Below are 12,734 nucleotides of genomic sequence, written 5' to 3'. Positions count from 1 at the left end.
TAATAACAGTTCCATCACTTGGTGTATTTGTCAGAAAAATAACAGCACAGACAACAATAGGCACGTATACATGGAGCCAAATATTCCAATTGCATTCGGTTTATTTGCTCAAACGGAAAGAATGTAACCTTTGTATTCACCTCATTCCGAAAGAAAAGTGCCAATCTGAATGAATATATATTAGGATTCACAGGGGTGGAATATTCCTTTCCCCAATCTGATTAAGGTATCTTGTACCCGCTCAAAGTTGTTCTTCTTCGTGATGTTTTTCTTCTTCTGTTGTTTATTGGCGGTTGGCAAGCAGCTTTTGTGTGCATTAGCGCCATCTGTGGAACAGAATCTAAAGACTTCTATACGCCATTCACAAGTCTTTAGTCTCAGGTTTTATCAAAAAAGAAAATATATATCTATATAAAACATGTCCCGAGTTTAATTATAATTTTTTTTTAAAAGATTGAATTTGATCTTTTCCTGTTTAAATTCATCCCGGGTGCGTTCTCTTAGCGCAGTTTTAAAAATGGAGGCTAGCAATCGGCACTGGACTGCTGAGGAAAGTTTGTTTTTGATCCAAACTAATTTCAAGACTGGGCGAAAAAAAAATTGGCAATACGGAGTTATTCCAACAAGTGAAAGAAAAACTCGGGGAAGTCTGTATCACGTGATGTTGATGTTTACGTTTTACTGGGCATGCCCCATTGACTATTCTGGTTGATTATAGCAGAGCATGTAGACAAGAGATTGGAATATTCCTTTCCATGCATACCATTATTTTCGGAAAGAGAAAAACTCCTCATGTAAACGTGGCTAGTGTCTGGAGTCATGGTTTGGCAATTTTTTTTTTTTTGGTGAGTTACACCATGTACACAATGGGATGTCTGAATATTTTTACTTGACTGGCCAAGCAAATGGTCGTGATAAATGAGGGAATACTTTAAATAAAGATGTATTGCTTTATACTTTGGTTGAGTACTATTTACATGATGGGTATAGCTATGAAATTAAATGTTAGTAAATTCGTGCGGTACAAAGAAGTATAAACAACAAATAATTTCATTGTGAGTCTGGTGATTGAAGCTTCAATGTCGACGCCTCGGAGGGAATATGTAGAAGACAAACTAAGTCATAAATCTGAGAACATATAACAACAACAACAACACGATGAACGACTCGAGATTCATCATCCATCCTTTCAACTGTGAGTCTGGGGGAAAGGTGGCAGGTACAGGACTCGGACTGATTGTACTCCGTGATTAGATTTAGCGCCGTGCTCATTGACTCATTACTCAGGGATGCTAATAGAAATGATTCCTCCAGCGACAGAACGTCTCTGACATTAGTCTGATTAGCAAACAAATGTAATCATTCCCAGCATCGTAGCGGCTGTAAATGATTGTATCCTGACATCATCTCAGATACACGCTCAATGAATTGTTTATGTTGTACATGAAAAGTCATTTACTTAAGCAACAGGATGACGGCAATGGATGGAGATGACCGGAACAACTGGATGAGGAAGACGTGGAGGAGAAGCAGGAAATTGAGGATTTGTAGTATTACGTGTGAGAGGGGATTTAGTTTTGACAGAGGTAAGAAAAGTACCAATTTGACCCAAATGTACCGCGTTTATAAGACAACACCCATTGACATTGTACAGTCATCTTTGTACAGTTTTACAGAGGTTATGTTTTCCCCTGCGTTGATCCTGTTTTAGCTGTGGAGCAAGATTCAGAAGCCCGCCATGACGGAAAATACCGAACAAATAGATCATGAGATTTGCACATTTGGAAGTGAGCCCCGAAATAAGTTTGGGATGGCTTCGATGCTCGGTTTCAGGGAGTTTTTTTCTGACACTATGCCATCAAAGTGAGCCAAACCTTCATTCATTCATTCATTTTCTACCGCTTAGCCTCATGAGGGTCGCGGGGGTGCTGGAGCCTATCCCAGCAGCCTTCGGGCGAAAGGCGGGGTACACCCTGGACTGGTCGCCAGCCAATCACAGGGCACATATAGACAAACAACCATTCACACTCACATTCATACCTATGGACAATTTGGAGTGGCCAATTAACCTAGCATGTTTTTGGAATGTGGGAGGAAACCGGAGTACCCGGAGAAAACCCACGCATGCACGGAGAGAACATGCAAACTCCACACAGAGATGGCCGAGAGTGGGATTTAATTCGGCTCTCCGAGCTGTGAGGCCTGCACGCTAACCACTCGAGCGCCATGCAGCCACGCAAAACTTCCAAAAAAATCAAAAGAAATACAGCTGGAATAGGTACAGATTCTGGAAGATCTATCACCCTCGGAAATTGCTCCTTACCCTCCCCCACCCTGCAACACAATTGATAGAAATGGAAGCTTAGAACAGGAATGAAGATAATGGAACCAGGAGGAGACATGAAGAAGAGTGAACCATACAGAGCTCCAACTCGAAACAAAGTGGAGCTTCATTGGAGCAGATGAGACCATTACGGATGAGTCACTTTGAGGAAGAGAGTTGCTGATAAAAGAGAATGCCGACTAGGAAGAAAGAGAGAAAGTGACAGATTTCAAACGGTGTGGATCACTTCTTGCGCTACCTTAATTAGACTCATCATCCTCACCACACGGTGCCTTCACGGATCAGATGAGAAGATTCCACTGGGTCGTCCGTCAACTCAACAAGCTCCAGTTCATGTCTGATAGGACGGATTTTCTGCTTTCCAAAGGTGATGGGGAAAGAAAAAGCAGAAAATCGAGTAGAGTGATGGAAAAGCCGTAAAATCTGACAGGACAGATTCGAGCAATTAGAGAAAAAAACGGTTTTGATGGTGCAGAGAAAAGAACAAGTGAAGCCTGGTTACTTTACATCATTGGAGATGAAACGCTCCCACGGGGAGGAAGAGTTTGGGAGAAATGCAACTGATTTCAGACTTTTACACCAGAATGTTGCCTTCACCCGAATTTGACCCAGGCAGATCAAATGCTACAGAACTTTTTTTTTTTTTGAAAGCTCCTGAAAAACATCCATCCATCCATACGGCTTATCCTGCACTGGGTCACGAGGAACTGCAGCTTATATCCCTGTTTCAGCAAGAACACAGAAGTTTAGCTTTTTCAGCTAGCATGAATCCCTGTCTCACTCATTAATGCAAAGCTTAATAAGAAAAGCTATGAAAATAAGTATTATTATGAGGGATGTCCGGTAACGGTTGTGGTCCTCAAAGCAACAAGCTTGCTAGCTCAGTATGTCTGCGTTCTGGAATCATTTCAAATTTGAACCTTTGTATTGTACATATGCAATTTGCAATGAAAGCTCTGGTTATGCGTGAAGGGAGTACGGCCTCGTCTGTAAATACCAGTGATGGGAATAACGGCATTTAAATAAATGGCGTTACTAACGCCGTTACCTTTTTCAGTGACGGGTAACTCAACTAATTACTCTTACTGTCAGCATAACGCCGTTACCATTTTCGACACCCCGTTACTGCACGTTACTGAAGCCGACTTCATAACTAATCTGTGACAAGGGAGGGGGTGAGATAACCACACAAGCAATGAGGATTGGCTAAGGTTTAGTAAGATGGCGTCTTCAGCCAATCAGATAACTTGGGTGGGCGAGTGTTTAGAGCACATCCAAAGTAGTAGATAGCATAGCATAGCATAGCGAGAGATGGCGAGTGAGGAGGACTCGAGTGAGAAGACAGTGTTTGCCAAAGGGAAGTACAGATACTACTTTAACCTCGTTGAGGTCAAAGGTAAAAATGTACATGTCGAATGTACATTACATCCCCGAAAAAAAAACTTTGAATGCAAAACTACAGAAACATAATGGGGGGTAGCAGGGGCGAGTAATGCAATAGTTACTTTTACTGGTAACTACTTTGGTAGTGGAGTAACTCAGTTAGTAACTCAGTTACTTTTTTGGTGAAGTAACGAGTAACTATAACTACAGTAAAGTCTCGTTATATCGATATCGGTTATAACGAATTACTGCTTATTACGATACTATTTTCATTTCCCGGCAAATTTCTAGTCTTTTATGATATAATTAGTTCTGTTAGTACAATACCCGGTTGCCATTTTCATCTCCCGCCAGCCAATTTGGTCTGCTTATATCGATGCAAAAGCAGCTTAAATCAATCTTTGCTTAAGGATTTCAATACCAAAAAAGAACACGGCGAATGGCTGCTTCCAGTCAACTTTATTTTTCACACTTCCACCACCAGAACACAGCACACACACTGATTCCCGCACTTCCTGGTTCACAGGTCATGCTCAACCCGCCCCACATAGCTGGCCAAACACATGCCTGCAACAGAAGAACCAACTGACATAGCATACACACCTATTCCAACGAAGACACAAGCGTACAAATACATGTATTTAATTGTGTTGTATTCAGATATCTTTTTATCGCTTGCAATAATCACTGTTTTTCATATGTACATGCTGGCGTTCGTGGTTTCTCTCGTGTGTATAGATTCTATACACACGAGAGAAACCACGAACGCAGTTGGTTCTTCTGTTGCAGGCATGTGTTTGGCCAGCTATGTGGGGCTCGTTGAGCATGACCTGTGAACCAGGAAGTTCGGGAATCGGTGCGTGTGCTGTGCTCTGGTGGTGGAAGTGTGAAAAATAAAGTTGACTGGAAGCAGCCGTTCGCCATGTTCTTTTTTGGTATTGAAATCCTTAAGCAAAGATTGCAGTTCGGTGCAGGATCGCATATATCGACAGTCCGGTTATATTGATATTTTTTCCGACTCCCGACAATATCGATATAACGAGCTATACTGTAATTACTTTTTTAAAGTAACATGCCCAACACTGGTAAATACTAATATACATACAATATGCTATGGATGTTTGTGCCATATAGAAAAATGCAACTTTCTAAATTGTATCATTGGCAGCTATATTTAACTGATTCATCGATTTTTGTTGACTGTTGATCTCGATTTTTAATGACTTTTGTCGCAAGATCAAAGTTCACCTTTTTGCAGATTTTGCATGTTTTTTTTCAACAGTGTACAAATGGTCATTGTGTTCTGCGTCCTTGTGCTGTATTACAGCAATCGATCGGCGCTCTGTTGATTATGTCTGTTATTGTATTTGCTGCTGCTAGCAGTGTAGTGTTGAAGGGTGGGAGCGTTGATGAAGTGTCCAGCTGGAGTTAGTCTCAGTATGTGTAGCCGGCTAAAGATAGAGCCACAACAGTCCTGATTGGCTGATTGGAAGGAAGAACCTGCCCGTTGTGTTCTGCGTTAATTCTGGGATTAAATAAGCTCTGCTGCTTCTTACCGTTTTTCGAGCATCATTCATGGTACAAGTAATACTACAGTATTTCCAGTCCCTCATTTGAAATGTTATGTTTAAAATAAACGGTGACATAAAACATGTAATCCAACTCAATACAGAAGCTGTATAAAAATTGACGTCTGAAGAAGTATTCATTTCACAATTTCTTTATTATGGTGGCTTGCAGAAAGGCCCTGCATCTTCCTACTGAAAGCTCTTTTTAATATCATGTCCTCTCTGAAGTGGTTCTTTGCTGATGATTTGCATGTGTGCCTTTTGCGTTTTGTTCCGGGGACTTCTTTCCAGGGCAAAACTTATATAAAAATGCTAATGACAATTTGCATGCAAATGCAGTTGGCTCCAGAACGTTACATTATGAACACTTTGTACCCGTGCAAGACTCCCTAAATGAGCGCTTCATTTTTTCAGTCGGTAAAAAAAACAGAATAATGCATGATGAGTCTGATGCTATTTATCCGACACCGGTGGTGCATTGATCGCGTATTAATATGTGAATCCGATTGTGTGACCATGCAAGAGAGTTAATTAGTGAAGCCACCCCCACATCCACTGCCATCAGTCTTGTTGCTAATGGCCGATGTGCTGTGCAGGAGCAAAGTACAGTCTAACAAGGAGCTGTTGTGCTTAATCCCTGTGGAGTTCAGCCTAATCAGATCTGCACTCCGCTGCTTTATCTCCGCTCCTCGTCAGGTCTGTTGCTCCATCACATATTTGGTTGGAAGAGATCCATGAGCTAGCTACTTGAACATAGATTAATGACTCTCAAGACTCGATGTTTGCAGCTAAAGTAAAAGTCCACTTGGCGTTTTTCTCATCTCTTTCCAACTACAATCTATCTTTGTCTTCTCTGAAAAGTGTGTAATTCAAGCCCTCGCACCCTCATGCAACTGGTGCAAGTCAGAGGTCATGGGTGTCACCCAGTGGCGATATGGGGGCATCTTCATCATATGTATCAATTGTGACGAAGCTCTGACCTTGAGGAGCTAAGTTAACAGTTTGATGCCATCTCATGAAACAGCCTAAAATCCATCACAGTATAACATCGCCCATCTGTCTAGTATTTGGGATTTCCATTTGGGACCATTTAGTTGAACGCCTCAAAAGAGATCTCTTCGCCTAAAATAATGTAAGATGTTCCAACGGCGAAACAAAGTCACCTGACGGTGGCGCCAACACGCTAACCACTAGGCTAGTCATACAAATGTAATAAGTAATTAAAAAAAATAGTAAACAAAGCATGAGGGGCGGTGGTCGGGTCCAAATGAAATATTAAAAAACAATTGCCTTTTTCCATCCATCCATTTTCGATACCGCTTATCCTCACGGGGGTCGCGGGCATGCTGAAAGCTATCCCAGCTGTCTTCAGGAGCGAGGCGGGGTGCACCCTGGACTGGTTGCCAGCCCAATTGCCTTTTTCCATACTACATACCGTATTTTCCGGAGTATAAGTCGCACTTTTTTCATAGGTTGGCTGTTCCTGCGACTTATATACTCCAGACCGACTTATAAATGAAAAAACTGGACACCTTTTCTGTTCATGTTTATTTTTTGTGTAGCTGAATAAGCATTGTGTTAGCATATCTTACACAAAAGCGACTTATGTATGTTTTTTCTACCTAATTATGCATTTTTGGTGTTGTACGACTTATAGTCCAGAAAATACGGTAAATGGACACAAACAAGTAAATGTACTTCTATCATAAACAACAAAGGCAGTATCCTTCATCTACTAATGTCCAATTTTATTTTGAAGGGGAGGAACTGTGGATCATGCACAGATTTTCTGAGGCCAGCCAGGTTTCACGTGTATGATGCAATAGATGAACCACTCATTTTGGTACAATTAAAAAAAAATAAACCTCTGAGTCTCTTGTCTTGTGGTCAGTGAACATTCTGGAAGAACTTGGAGTAAATCCCATCCGTCAAACTAGGCCTTTTCACACCCTTGCTAAGCATATGTGTTCCAGACGCAGCAGTGGTAGGCTGGAGCGGTCCTTTACCGGCCTCCACCACACGTACCGCAGCTTATAGAATGACGTGAGTCCACGGGGGAGTGATGCCAATGAACATTTTGTGACAGCGCCTACAGTAGCAAGTCATCCCGAGCCACTCTCTCCACACACCCGTCATGAATCAGCGCTTCCTGATGCACATCCCCACTGACACGAGGCTCGGTCCTCGCACGCTGCCCTTCGATTGCCGTAGACCAGAGAGACGGATTTAAGGAGTGGGGGTGGGGGATGACAAGAAGAGTGGGCAGCAAACTGGGCTAACTCTCAATAGCTCAACTTTTTTTCCTCTCAACATGCATCCCTCCATTCACTGCCTGGATCTGTACCGCTCTCAAATAACTCACACGGTGAAATATTCATCGCCGTTAAAATTTAATCACAGCAGCTTTTAGGCTTTAAAAAGTAATAATAAGATGGGAGGATACCTTGATAGATGCTGTCGCTGGACAGAGACAAATGAACGGATTGATGGATGTACAGATAGATGGATTGATAAATGGAGGAACTTGAGAAGCAGATTGTTTGGAATGGTTGGATGGATGACGAGCACGTGGACATGGGAGAATGACTGATGGACTGGGAAAGGGGTATGGACAGATGGATGGATAGGCCGACACAAGCCACGTTTACATGAGGAGTTCTTCTTTTTCCGAATGACCTTTCCGAAAACAATGGTATACATGGAAAGGAATATTCCAATCTCTTGTCTACATGCCCTGCTATAATCAAACAGAATAGTCAATGGGGCATGCTCAGTAAAACGTAAACATCAACATCATGTGATACCGACTTCCCCGTATTTCACTCCCCCGACTTCCTCCATATTGCGAGTTTTTCGTTCGTCCAGTTTGGATCAAAAACAAACTTCCCGCAGCAGTCCAGTTCCGACTGATTGCCTCCATTTTTAAAACTGAAGAACGTCTCGAGCTGCGTGTTACGTCATATGTGAGCATGCGCTGAAAGATACATTTAAACAGGAAATGATCAAATTCAATCTTCCTATTATTTTATATTTAAACTCGGGACATGTTTTATATAGATATACCATATTTTCCAGACTATAAATCGCTATTTTTTTCATAGGTTGGCTGTTCCTGCAACTTATACTCCAGAGCAACTTATAAATGAAAAAACTGTTTGTTCCATAAACACTGGACACCTTTTCTGTTCATGTTTATTTTTTGTGTAGCTGAATAAGCATTGTGTTAGCATATCTTACACCTTATACTCCGAAGCGACTTATAGTCCAGAACATATGGTATATTTTCTTTTTTAATAAAACTGGACTTGTGAATAAAGTATACTGTAAGTAAGTGTTTAGAGTCTGTTCCACAGATGGCGGTAATACACACGAAAGCTGCTTGCCAACCGCCAATAAACAATAGAAGAAGAAAAACACCACAAAGAAGATGCACCATGACAACTTTCTGTTTGAGGTATCTTTCTGCGGGTACAAGATACCTCAATCGGATTGGGGAAAGGAATATTCCACCCCCGTGAATCAGAATATACAGTGCATCCGGAAAGTATTCACAGCGCTTCACTTTTTCTACATTTTGTCATGTTACAGCCTCATTCCAAACTGAATTAAATTAATCTCTTACCTCAAAATTCTACACAAAATACTCCATTATGACAATAAGAAAAAAGGTTTTTTTGACATGTTTTGAATTTATTAAAAATAGAAAACAAAAAAATCACATTTACATAAGTATTCACAGCCTTTGCTTAATACTTTGTTGATCCACCTTTGGCAGCAATTACAGCCTCAAGTCTTTTTGAATATGATCCCACAAGGTTAGCACACCTATCTTTAGGCAGTTTTGCCCATTCTTCTTTGCAATAAGTCTCAAGCTCCATCAGGTTGGATGGGAGACGTCTGTGCACAGCCATTTTCAGATCTCTCCAGAGATGTTCGATCGGATTCAAGTCTGGACTCTGGCTGGGCCACTCCAGGACATTCACGGAGTGGTTCTGAAGCCAAACTTTTGAGATTTTGGCTGTGTGCTTCGGGTCGTTGTCCTGCTGAAAAATGAACCTTCGCCCCAGCCTGAGGTCAGAGCGCTCTGGAGCAGGTTTTCATCCAGGATATCTCTATATATTGCTGCATTCATTTTTCCTTCTATCCTGACTAGTCTGCCAGTTCCTGCTGCTGAAAAAACATCCCCACAGCATGATGCTGCCACCACCATGCTTCACTGTAGGGATGGTATTGGCCTGGTGATGAGCAGTGCCTGGTTTCCTCCAAACATGGCGCCTGGCATTCACACCAAAGAGTTCAATCTTTGTCTCATCAGACCAGAGAATTTTGTTTGAGAGTCATTCAGGTTCTTTTTGGCAAATTCCAGACGGGCTGCCATGTTCCTTTTACTAAGGAGTGGCTTTCGTCTGGCCACTCTACCATACAGGCCTGATTGGTGGATTGCTGCAGAGATGGTTGTCCTTCTGGAAGGCTCTCCTCTCTCCACAGAGGAATGCTGGAGCTCTGACAGAGTGACCATCGGGGCCTTGGTCACCTCCCTGACTAAGGCCCTTCTTCCCCGATCGCTCAGTTTAGAAGGCCGGCCAGCTCTAGGAAGAGTCCTGGTGGTTCCAAACGTCTTCCATTTACCAATAATGGAGGCCACTGTGCTGATTGGGACCTTCAAAGCAGCAGAAATTTTTCTGTATCCTTCCCCAGATTTGTGCCTGAAGACAATCCTGTCTCGCAGGTCTACAGACAGTTCTTTTGACTTCATGCTTGGTGTTTGTGCTCTGACATGCACAGTCAACTGTGGGACCTTATATAGACAGTTATTATATTTCCAAATCATGTCCAATCAACTGAATTTACTGCAGGTGGACTCCAATTAAGCTGTAGAAAGATCTCAAGGATGATCAGTGGAAAAAAGATGCACCTGAGCTCAATTTTGAGCTTCATGGCAAAGGCTGTGAATACTTATGTAAATGTGATTTCTTAGTTTTCTATTTTTAAAAAGTAAAAAAAAAAAACTTTTTCACATTGTCATAATGGAGTATTTTGTGTAGAATTTTGAGGTAAGAGATTAAATTAATACAATTTGGAATGAGGCTGTAACATGAAAAAATGTGGAAAAAGTGAAGCGCTGTGAATACTTTCCGGATGCACTGTATATTCATTTGGATTGGCACTTTTCTTTTAGAATGAGGTGCATACAAAGGTTACATTCTTTCCGTTTGAGCAAATAAACCAAATGCAATTGGAATATTTGGGTCCATGTGTACGTGGCTACTGATGCCTGGTGAATGGATGACAGGTGGATGGATGGATGGATGGCTGGATACCAAGAGGGATGGGTGGATTGAATGAAGGTCCAGAGATGGAGGGATAATGATGTATAAAACCGTACTGATTCGAATTGTAGACAGGGTTGCAACTAATGATTATTCTCTTAGTCGATGAATCTGAAGCTTGTTTCAATGAATCGAGTAAGCCAAATCAATACAAACAGTTAGTGGCTTGGTCAGCAACACATCAGAAAAGAAGAGATGATGACGACTGGTGTACTTGGTGTACCCATGCATGCATGGCTAGATAGATGGATGGATGGATGGATGGATGGATGGATGCACACGCCGTACATGGATGGACAGATTGATAAATGTGTGAATAGCTTCTGTCTATCTTCTACGAGTGCGGCCTCTCAGCTCCTTCCTTCTTTCCACCAGCATCCATTTACTTCCCAAAGCAGCACCAGGGGGGCATTGAAGAAATCAAATGCTCTCCACGTCGTTCCAACCAGAGCTGGCCCAGAGCTGCTGACAGCTTCTCGCAGTCTGGGACTCATCCAATGGAATGTGGCGTGTTACATACAGAAAGAAAAAGAGGATTGGTTTTCCAAGAGGCAGCTAGAGCGCCACTTCCTGCTTCTTCAATATAAGTCTATTTCACACCTAAAGGAAGGAAAGCCCCTCGGCGGGAGTGGGAGCAGTGTGGGGAACCTCGGAGCTACCTGCAGCTCCACTCCTTCCATCAAAGCCAAATGAGGCGGAACACGAGGCAGCTTCCGCAGTCCGTTTATTCAGGGAAACCCACATGTGAGCTATAAATAACGACATGCAAATGAGCTGGAACCTGTCCAAACCAAATCTCCATGTCGGTGTATGCGCATTTAGACGTGTGCGAGCGAATTATAGATGAACCTCCCGTGTTCATGGTCACAGGGATATTTCTGAAGCACAATCCTGCCTGCGGCCATTCATTAAACATTGACAATCCTCTGACATTACCATAAGAGCCGGTGAAAAGACCTGACTTCCTGGGAGATAAAATGAATTTCCAGGAAAGTAGCGAGGTTAAAAGGAAGGAGGAGAGCGAGAGAATGTGTTTCTGTACTTGAAGCGAAGCGAATAGAACTGATATGAATTTTAAAAGGCAACTCTTTCAGGGAGCAGCTCACTTTCCGACAAATTACATCCATATTGGAATATTATGCAAAGTCCAAGTATGTCCAATGCAAACATGCGGCGTCGGTGTCTAAAGTGGTGCTCGCTGCGTCGTCAGTGTGGCGTTGACAAATGGGAGCGCTTGTTTCTTATCACCTGCAATCAATCTCAGACATCTCTGCAGCCTCAACCGTGATGTGGATCTTAAAAATGGAAGCTGAGTGGACGCTTCATTAGGTACACTGGCGCAATATAATAACCTCGAGTAAAAAAGGTGTATCAAAAGCCATACAAGATACATTTGGAGGTATTACTACCAAGTGTAAGACCACTTTCACCTTTTTTTGGACAATCATTTTTTAGGACAAGGTGTAAAGAGTAGTCATTTTTTACTTAGCAGATGATGATTCTGGGCTGCACGGCGGTGAGTGGTTAGTGCGCCTCACAGCTAGGAGACCCGAGTTCAATCCCACCCTCAGACATCTCTGTGTGGAGTTTGCATGTTCTCCCCGTGCGTGTGTGGGTTTTCTTGGGGTACTCCGGTTTCCTCCCACATTCCAAAAACATGCTAGGTTAATTGGCGACTCCAATTAATGTGAGTGTGAATGGTTGTTTGTCTATATGTGCCCTGTGATTGGCTGGCCACCAGTCCAGGGTGTACCCCGCCTCTCGCTTGAAGACAGCTGGGATAGGCTCCAGCACCCTCCTGAGGATAAGCGGTAGAACATGAATGATGATTCTGCTTGATTGATTATCATTATCTTCAAATTGGTATCCTCATGCCTGTGTTGTTTTGAAACCTGCCTGATGGCTTTTGGCATGTAAGACGGCGAGTTAAACAGTAGCCTACCAGGAAAAGTCATTCATCATCGTCTTCATCATCCTCCTGAGAAACGAAAACCACCAAAGTCGTTTTCTTGAGCGTAAGAACTGGACAGTCTCATAATTCCTGTGTCACACACTTTGTCAGTCTCTCTTGCTTTTGTTGCTGCTTTGTGTCTATTTCGTCTCAAGGAG

The 12,734-nt window shown here is 42.5% G+C and overlaps 1 protein-coding gene across 2 annotated transcripts in view; it reads left to right on the top strand.

Moving 5' to 3' along the window:
- Positions 1-12,734, top strand: part of LOC131113394 (uncharacterized) — a 40,467-nt gene that overhangs the window by 15,997 nt on the left and 11,736 nt on the right. The gene's annotated exons all lie outside the window — the stretch shown is intronic.

This window comes from Doryrhamphus excisus, linkage group LG10 (genome assembly GCF_037039965.1).
Source record: "Doryrhamphus excisus strain RoL-2023G ecotype Guam linkage group LG10, RoL_Dexc_Guam_v1.1, whole genome shotgun sequence".
NCBI lineage: Eukaryota > Metazoa > Chordata > Actinopteri > Syngnathiformes > Syngnathidae > Doryrhamphus > Doryrhamphus excisus.
This window is presented reverse-complemented; position numbering and strand designations above follow the sequence as displayed.